Genomic DNA, 7,791 nt, shown 5'->3' with positions numbered 1-7,791 from the left:
TGACCCAGTGGCTGGGACAGGGCTGCTCTGCAGCTGCTGCAGCCGCTGAAAGGAGCTGCTGCTGGGAATCTTTTCCCACATTATGGAGCATTTTTCACATGGAAAAGCAGGGCTGGCGCTTTTCCTGATTTTCCTGATCATCTGCACAAGTCCTTGAGGGGGAGATTCCTGCAGGGAAGGGTTTCCCCAAGAGGAGGCATCAGCCAGGAGATGCCACTTGGGAATGAGTCACTTGGCCTCAGAACTCCGAGGAGTCAATGGTAGTGACCCAATGGGGAGCACGAGCAGAGGCAGCTGTTGAAGTTCCTCTTTCCCCCTATTTTCCTTTTTAACTATTCGTTGTTAGTCTTGGTGGAAAAAAAAAAAAAAAAAGTTGTCCAGCTGTTGTGTTGAAATTAAGATTTTCCCAGAGAAATGCATCATAGAATACCAGAATGGCTTCAGTTGGAGAGGACCTTAAATCCCATCCACTGCCACCCCTGCCATGACAGGGACACCTCCCACTGTCCCAGGTGCTCCAACCCCAGTGTCCAACCTGGCCTTGGGCACTGCCAGGGATCCAGGGGCAGCCACAGCAAATCTGGGCATCTGGTTCAGCCTTGGAGTTCAAATGTCACAGTGAGGGTGGAGCAGCCTTTTCCTGCCCCCCGGCTCTGGGTCTGCCATGGGGCAGGGAGCCCTCAGCCCCTCCTGCTGCTCCTCAGTGAAGCTGCAGGGCAGTGGTGTCTGCACGCCAGGAGAACCGACTCCAAAGGTTCCTGCAGCATTTCCAATCAAATCAGCTTTAAACAATCAGATTACAGCTGCAGAGTCCTCAGCTGTGTGCAGAGCCCTCCTGGCAGAGCTGCCCTGGCCAAGGGCAGCAGCACGGGGTCACCTCCGTACCCACGGGCACCCCCTTGGGCACAGGGTTTGGCTCATGCCACACCAGTGCTTCCCACTGCTCCCTGAGCCCTGTCCCTGTGCCTGCAGCCTTTCCCTTCCCACCTGCTGCTCTTCTCTCCTCTGGGGAACACCAGCTTTGTTCTGCCAGGTTGCTCAGGGTTTCTGCCTCACCATCTGGGAGGACATTCTGCTTTTAGGATTTTATTCAATCATCTTCTAGGGACTGCTTTTGTGATAAAACCCCTTTTATAATGGATCTTTTCTTTATAGTTGGAAATATTTATTTAGCCAGTGCCTCAAAGGGCTCCAAGAGAGCTGGAGAGGGACTGGGGAAGGGGGAATGTCTTCCAAGGGTTAGGTGGGATATTGGGCAGGAATTATTCCCTGGGAGGGTGCCCAGAGCAGCTGTGGCTGCCCCTGGATCCCATTTTATCAGTTTCTGTGTTCTAAACTCATTTCCATGTCTGGGTTTGGTCTCTCTTTACCTTCCCCAGCAATCCCTGTGCTGGAAGCTTGACCTGCTGGAAGCAGCACAGTGGCTCTCAGCTGCTCCGAGGCAGATGTGGCTGCCCCCAGGATGCACCTGAAGCTCTCTTGATCTTCCCCAGGGACCCCAGAGACCCCGCTGAGAGCACCTGGGGCTGGCACCCGATCCCACGGGGGTTCACCCTGCTGCCCCTGCCCTGGTGCTTGGATGTTGGTGGGACAGGAATGGTGCTAATCCCTGTCCCTGGTGGGTACCAGCGCCTCGCAGCACATCCCGACCTCCCTGGTGCTCTGGGCATGCTCCTGCTTCCTTTCTAAATCACTGTTTGTGTTCGCTTATGGTGTTATGTTTATTATTATCTGAGCCGAGGATCACGTTTGCCATTCAGGAACAGGGCAGAGGTGGGCTGGCGTTAGGGAGGAGACTGACAGCAAATGTCACAAAAAGGTCACTTAAACCAGGCTATTTAGTAATGAAAAATCAGGTTTGAAATAATCTGATCCTCAGTTTTTCAAGCTGCAGGAACAGCTTTTCACTAGAGCCTGATGGGCATCTCCCAACTGTTTGCATTTGGGACATTAATCGACTTTCCATTCAAATTCTTGTCTGTTGCTGTGAAATGTCAATTTTTTATCTTGATTTAGAGCTGGGCATGCACGTACTGAGAAGTAAAACACACTGTCAAATAGAAATGTAATTTTTGGATAGCCTAAAGAAAGGTTCCTACTCCCATCAGTGTCTTTTCCTGCTGCCCAGTTCCTCGCAGCTGAATTGAACGATGATGAGTCAGTCTGGAAATTAACCTTAATTCTGAAATCCAAAGCGCAGTGGTTTTGTTGCCACTATTGAGTCTGTTATTTTTCAAGCTAATTTATAAATTAAATAAATCCAAGAACTGAAAATCTTTTATAAGAGCATAGCAATTAAATACTGCCTTTTCCATCCCTAAATCCAGCTGTGTTGTGTGTTGGTGCCGAGGAGGGTTGGAGAGGTAGCATTAAATAGTTATTTAGGGATGTTAATAACATGCTCAAAATGTTTCCATCAAGTGCTTTTGGATCGTGCGATGCCATCTGTGTTACAGTTGATTTAGTTAATTATACAGGCACGAATTCCTCGGGAGGAGGGGTGGCACTGCTCTAACAGCTTGTTTGTGAGCAGGATAACACAGGGACACGCTGTTAAACTCGTGGAATTGGGTCTGAAATGTATTCCTCACTAAGAGCCCTCCCTAGACCACGCCGATATTTAATGGATAATTTGGGTGGGTGTGTTATTGGAGTTTACTGCAGAAACTCCAACGGATTTTTGTACCTTAAATATTGGGGGTTATCTGAGAGAAGGGAGAAATCACTTTCCTACCTACTCACCTGGTTTTAATTAATGATTGCTCTTTCTGCAAATTAGCCCTAAGAGCTGTACAATTAAAGAGGTGTCCTGCTTTAAGATGTAGCTGTTGGGATTTAGCAGCAATTGTGTCTGCCAAAATTGCACTCGGAGACTGTCCTGAGCTGGGACCCCCAGGATCATCCAGTGCCACTCCTGTCCCTGCCCAGACGCCCCAACAATCCCACAGATCCCACCCTGGGCATCCCTGGAGCCTGGGCACTGCCCAGCACCCTCTGGGGGAAGAACCTTTCCCTAAAATCCAGCCTAAACCCACCCTGGCCCAGCTCCAGGTGCTCCCTATTAACCCAAATTAGTTTCATAATTGACACCCAACTATGGTTCCTATGGTTTGCACTTAAAACAAAACCCCCAAAAGCCCTGTGTAAAATTTATGATGAAGAACCAGACGGATGGGGTTTTGATCCGTGGGGGTGGCACAAACAGGAAACTTCCCACACGAGGGGAGCCTGGAAGCTGCAAGTGTAGAGTTTACAAAGGACTTGATCCACCCATCAAAGGGTTAAAGCCAACAGCGGTGGAAGGATTAATCTTTGAGGAAAAATCCAGGTCAGTCAGGGTTTGACATGTGTCTGTTCCAGCTGCTGCTGGAATTGATCTAATCCTCAGCAAAACTTTGGCTGGACTTGAATCTGCAGGGATGGCAGGGCTGGGGTGAGGGGTGGGATTATTTTGAATCTGAAGCAGATATTTCTTCATGAAGGATGGGTTTAGGAGCTTACCTCACACTGGGAAGTTTTGGTTGTAATTTATTTCCCTTCTGGACATGGAGAGTTGCTCTGCAGCAGCTCATTGTAGGTACCAGGGTTGTTAACCCTGCAGTGTGGGGAGCCTGCAGCTTCCAGCAGGAGCATGGGTGGGCCAGATGTGCCCCTCTGGATGCCTGGGCTGAGTCAATCACATGGTTTGTATTTAAAAAAAAAAAAAAAAAAAAAGATTTTATCAAATTAGTCTCAATCTAAACAGCACGGAGAAAAAAAAATCCTCATAGAATGTCTAGGGAAGGGAACAGAGCTGGGAAAGGACTGAAGAATTCCTGAGGGAGCTGGGAAGGGAATGGAGAATTCCTGAGGGAGCTGGGAAGGGAATGGAGAATTCCTGAGGGAACTGGGAAGGGAATTGAGAATTCCTGAGGGAGCTGGGAAGGGGCTCAGATGGAGAAAAGGAGGCTCAGGGGGGACCTTGTGGCTCTGCACAAGTCCCTGACAAGAGGGGACAGCCGGGGGGATTTGGGATCTGCTGCAGGGAACAGGGACAGGAGCAGAGGGAGCAGCCTCAGGGTGGGCAGCAGCAGGAATTTCCCCATGGAAAGGGTGCTCAGGGACTGGAAGTGCCCAGGGAGGGTTGGAGTGCCCATCCCTGGAGGTGTCCCAGGAATTCCTGGAGCTGGCACTGGGTGCTCTGGACAAGGTGGGGATGGGCACAGCCTGCACTGGATGATCCTGGGGGGCTTTTCCAGCCTCAGGGATCCCAGGATTGGATTCTGTGGCTCTGCCTGTGAAGGAGATGGACACAGAACGTGTGTACAGCACAGTTCATGTCTTGGCCATTGTTCCTTGATCTCAGCTACCTGCTCATTCCTTCTCCCACGCAATTCCCACCAGGTTTCCTTCCCACCTTGCAGCTGAGTGAGTGATTCACTGTTTATATGGACGTATGACAAAGGTTTACATGGATAAAACCCAAAGTACAACTCCAGCATGGGACACGATTGCATTGGCTGGTGCAATCCTAAATGGAACATGAGGAAGTGGGAACTCAGCCATGAGCAGTACTACATTTTCTTTCTATTACAGTATTTCAAGGTGTACCAGAGGCTCAAAAAGGTTTTTTTTTTAAACTAACTAATCAGAACAATTTGTCAAAAACAGAGAGCACCAGTGCTCACAGGCTGTGGCAGACATTGGAAATGTTCCATATTTGTAAGAACAGCATTCTGCTTTCAAATGTTGGTACCCTGGGTAGGGATTAATTCACTTATTTTTAAGCGTGGTGAAACATTCATTTCAGCAACTACTACCTAGAAAACACATTTCCCAATTAGTGCTGATGTCTGAATTGGAAGTCAGGAGGCAAAGGAAACGCTGAGCCCTGCTCAAGGCAGCTCTGATGCATTATTGATGCTGTTTTCAATATCAGACATGCCAGGAATCAGATGCATAATCTATTCTCCCAGCATCAAAAATATGATGACCTTTCTGTTCTGTTAAGGTGATGTGTCTGATAGCTGCCCCCGCTACATAACCCACTGCAAAAAATGAAGGAAAAATCCAGTGATGGATTTTCCAGGGAGCGTTTCATGTGCCCAGCACTGTGGGGAGGGGGAGCTGCTGTGTCCCTCCAGGAATGGGGTCTGTGCTCAGTGCTGGGCTCTCCACGTCCCCACTTGTCCCCAGTGACAGAGCAGAGCCCTGGAGCAGAGCTCTGTGTCCCCCAGGCCAGGATGAACCTGCTTCTGCATCAGCACAGCACTGCTGCCTTGGGAGCGTTTCCACGGGATGATTTTCTCCCAGATTTTGTGATAAACATTCCTTCAAGCCTGTCCTGGCATTTGGCCCCGGGTCGCAGCTGGTTCCTGTGGCCAGGGCATGCTCCAGCATTCACGGCTGCTTCTGCTGCAGGGTCACTCCAGTGGGAGCACAAGCCACCACTGTCCCAGCTCCAACAATGGCACTTGTCCCCTTGTCCCCTTGTCCCACTGTCCCCCTGCACGCACACAGGCTGGTGGCTGTCACTGGAAGCTGCTGCAAAAGTTGTCCCGGTGCTCTGCTCAGCCCTATTCCCATTCCATTCCCTATTCCCAGCCCTATTCCCTATTCCCTGGAATAACCATTCCAGGACAATGGAATTCCCATCCTAGCCCAGTGTGTCCGTCTCTGCTCTGGGCCAGCCGCCAGGGCCGAGCTCTGCCGTCCCCAGCATCACTCTGGGCTGTGCCATGCTGCTCCATGCCCACAGCCCCACTGCTGTGCCAAGGGAAGGCTCCTCCACCCCTCCTCAGGACCCTTCCCTTCACTCCTCAGAGTGGCTGCACGTTTGTGGCATTTGTGGTGGGGTTTAGTGGCCATGGTGCCCGTGCCTGGGCTGTCCTGTGCAGGGCCAGGGGCTGGGTTTCAATGCTGTGAGCAGATGCTTGGTGTGAAATGTGTCAATTCGTACCGTTCAGCCTTGGTAAGATTTCAGAGAAAATTAAAAAGCTGCGAGACCATCAAGATCTGCGGTTCTACAGACTGACCTCAGAATTCCCACCGAGTGAACTCTGCTCTACAGCACCAGCTCCTGAGTTTTTATTTCTGTAAGCACACAAACGTAAATTCTCACAGCCCTTGTCTGTCAAAAAGAATCCTGTTAGCAATTACTGTCTCAGATCCCTGTTCCATTGAAATTACAACTTGTCTGCCGTTCCGTGGAAGCAGTCAGAGCTTGCTGGTCGCTGCTCCTCGTTTCCTCAGGTTGGGAACCACTCTGCCTCTGCTTTCGGAGGGAATCCTCGAAGAATAAATAATTGTAATGTGCACAAAGGCCTCGTTCTCTGCAGCAGGTAGAACTCTGTGCCTGTGGCTACAGCCTGCCCCATTTTTTATCAATAAAGAAAGAGGGTTTTAAATCTCCTTTGGTGTGTTGTGTCTGCTTGCACGAAGCAGCAAGAATCTCGAATACAAAGGACATGTACTCATGTTATAGATTTTTCAGGCAATATCTTTAAAATTTAATTTATTTCTATTTATTTGCCCATCCAAACATGTTTCTTTTTATAGAAACTTCCAGGCTACAAAGTCAGGCACCAGCCTGAGAACCAACAGAGCTGAGATCGCTTGTACCACCCTGGTTTGGACAATTAATATGAGGAATGTTATTTTATTCTCCCACTTGTTTCTCTAGGCCTCAGCCTCCCTCCTCCCCTCTGCCCCAGTGCACAGGTGTAGTGAGTGACTGCTTGTCCTGTGGGATTTCTCTGGCTCTTGGCAGCCCTCTCCACATCTCACATCCCATTTTTATACCCCCAGAGCTGCTGCCTCCCTCGACTCTTTACCCCCTGACAGATTCAGGCTTTCGCTGTTAGAATTCAAACCAGGTTGTTTTTTTATTACTCTGTTGTTGTGGAGGTTGGTTTTGTTGCTATTTTGCTGTTATTATTTACTGTGCCTCTCTCCTTGCAGCTGCCCTGACCTGCTGAGCCCCATCCCCGTGCCTGGACAGGGCAGTGCCTGTGCTGGGAGCGTGAGCCATGAAGGACAGAGCCAGGCACTGAGGGTCATCAGCCAGGACATCGCCACGACCTTAACAGGACTGCTCTTTAAAAGGTTGGAAATGTTCTCCCAGATCTGAGCACTTTTTAATGCAATTCTGTAGTATGAGCGTCCCGTGATTCCATGAAAAGGGAATAGAAATTAAATCTTCCCAGTTGTCCTGGTTTGAAAGACACGTACTTGCTAAGAAAGGCAGGAGCCTCTTTTGAAAGGGAGAGTGTCATCCCCCCACCTCCAAAATATAATAATTTTGGAATTAAGGGAGCTCTCAGGCAAAGATATGGGGATAGGAATAACAGTTCTTTACTAGTATATCTAACAAGACAAACAAACAAACAAACAAAAACAAACAAAACAAAACAAAAAACAAAAAAAAAAACAAACAAAAAACCCCCCCAAAAAAACAACTATGAAATTACCACCAAACAGAACAGTAACTCAGTCCCAGTCCTTTTGCAGCTGCAGACACCCTCTCCCTGTGATGTGAGAATTCTGAATTCCACATCCCCTGTGCTCTGTGAATCCTGAATTCCACATCCCCTGTGCTCTGTGAATCCTGAATTCCACATCCCCAGTTCTGTGTGAATTCTGAATTCCACATCCCCTGTGCTGTGAGAATTCCACATCCCCTGTGCTCTGTGAATCCTGAATTCCACATCCCCTGTGCTCTGTGAATTCTGAATTCCACATCCCCTGTGCTCTGTGAATCCTGAATTCCACATCCTCAGTTCTGTGTGAATTCTGAATTCCACATCCCCTGTG

Source organism: Cinclus cinclus, chromosome 7, assembly GCF_963662255.1.
Source record: "Cinclus cinclus chromosome 7, bCinCin1.1, whole genome shotgun sequence".
Lineage (NCBI taxonomy): Eukaryota > Metazoa > Chordata > Aves > Passeriformes > Cinclidae > Cinclus > Cinclus cinclus.
This window is presented reverse-complemented; position numbering follows the sequence as displayed.